The following is a 2068-nucleotide window of genomic DNA, read 5'->3' on the forward strand; positions in this document are numbered from 1 at the left end:
TCAGTACTTTGGCCACCTCACACGAAGAGTTGACTCATTGGAAAAGACTCTGATGCTGGGAGGGATTGGGGGCAGGAGGAGAAGGGGACGGCAGAGGATGAGATGGCTGGATGGCATCACTGACTCGATGGACGTGAGTCTGAGTGGACTCTGGGAGTTGGTGATGGACAGGGAGGCCTGGTGTGCTGCGATTCATGGGGTAGCAAACAGTCAGATTTGACTGAGCGACTGAACTAAACTGAGTTGAATTCACCCATTCCAGTCCATCTTAGTTCGCTGATTCCTAGAATGTTGAGGTTCAGTCTTACCATCTCTTGTTTGACCACTTCCAATTTGCCTTGATTCATGGACCTAACATTCCAGGTTCCTATGCAATATTGCTCTTTACAGCATCAGACCTTGCTTCTATTACCAGTCACATCCACAGCTGGGTGTTGTTTTTGCTTTGGCTCCGTCCCTTAATTCTTTTGAAGTTATTTCTCTGCTGATCTCCAGAAACATATTGGGCACCTACCAACTTGGGGAGTTCATCTTTCAGTTCACTTTCAGTTCTTTCTTTTAGTTTATATATTTTCTCTAATTTGTATATGTTTCTTTTACATGTTTGAAATATGTTATCACAGGAAGGTAAGCATAACTAAAAAATTTTCCAAAAGAAATCAATTTGGTCAGACATATTTTTCTCTATCAATGAGAAAAGCATATCTATCACACTAAAAAAGAAAATTTCAGGAAGTTGTAAAGTTTGAGACTCTCAAAATTATTTCAAAAACTTCACCCAATATAGCCAATATACTATAGAGAGTAAGAAAAAGAATTAGAAGACTTTTATATATAAAATTAAGTTTTTTTCTGATTATGGAAGCCTAAGATTTTGCTAAAACTCACTGAAATGTTACCTGTAGTGATGACCCCATGGTTGAATGATTTATAAAAAATGCTACCAAATTCAAATGTCCACTTAAGGGCTTATGCAGCCAAAGAGATCACTTTGGAGAAGCTGAAAGTAAATTAAACATTTAAGGATAGATGTGATCTCACACATGGAATTTTTGAAGAGAAAGAGAGATTTAACTATGACTAGGTTCAGCTCTAAGAATAATTTTATTAGTTTGGAGACTAAGAACAGTATTTAGAATTATTGAGTGTTTACTATATGCCAGGCTATGTTTTAAGTACTTATACTCATTTAATCCTCTCACCTATCCAAAGAGTCAAGCGCTCTTATTCCCATTTTACAGAGGAAGAGATTGAGCCACTCAGAGGCCAAGTGACTTGTTCAGGGTTGCAGAACTAGTAAGTGGTTCAATATGACTGGAAGCCTACCTGGCAAGGCTACAGTCTGTGCTGTCTGCATGAACCTCTTATAGCCATTCACAGATGTGTAGCTCTCTCTGTGTCCGGCCTTTGTGTATATGTTCTTAGTCCTCACAGCAATTCTAAGAGCTAGGTATTGTTGTTCAGTCGCTAAGTCATGTCCGATTTTTCACGATCCCATACTAACAGTGTCTGGTCATATTTCCTCCTTTCTGACCAATATTTTTATTATACCTAGTATAAAATGAAATATAGCTACCTCTTTTTCCCTTACTAAGCATATCACAATGAATTGGTAACATTTGTGTTTTTCATAGATTACCTTCTGAAAGAATTTGTCATGCATATCTTAGCTTTTTTTGTTGTTGTTGTTCTGAACTATAGTTGACTTACAATACCATCATTCATTTCAGCTGTAGAACATAGTGATTCAATATTTTTTATGCATTACAAAATGATCAACACAATAAGTCCAGTTACCATCTGTGTCCATACAAAGTTATTACAGTATTATTTTGACTATATTCCCTATGCTGTACATTACGTCCCTATGACTTATTTATTTTATAACAGGAAGTTTCTAACTCTTGGTCTCCTCTACCTATTTCACTAATTCCTCCATCTCCCTCCCCTCCGGCAACCCCAGTTTGTTCTCTGATTCTATGAGTCTGTTTATGTTTTTTTGTGTTTGTTTTCTAGAATCTACGTGTGAATGAAATCATATAGTATGTGTCTTTCTGTGACTCATTTC

The sequence above is a fragment of the Bison bison genome, unplaced genomic scaffold (genome assembly GCF_000754665.1).
Source record: "Bison bison bison isolate TAMUID 2011002044 unplaced genomic scaffold, Bison_UMD1.0 scf7180017864370, whole genome shotgun sequence".
In the NCBI taxonomy this organism is placed as follows: Eukaryota; Metazoa; Chordata; class Mammalia; order Artiodactyla; family Bovidae; genus Bison; species Bison bison.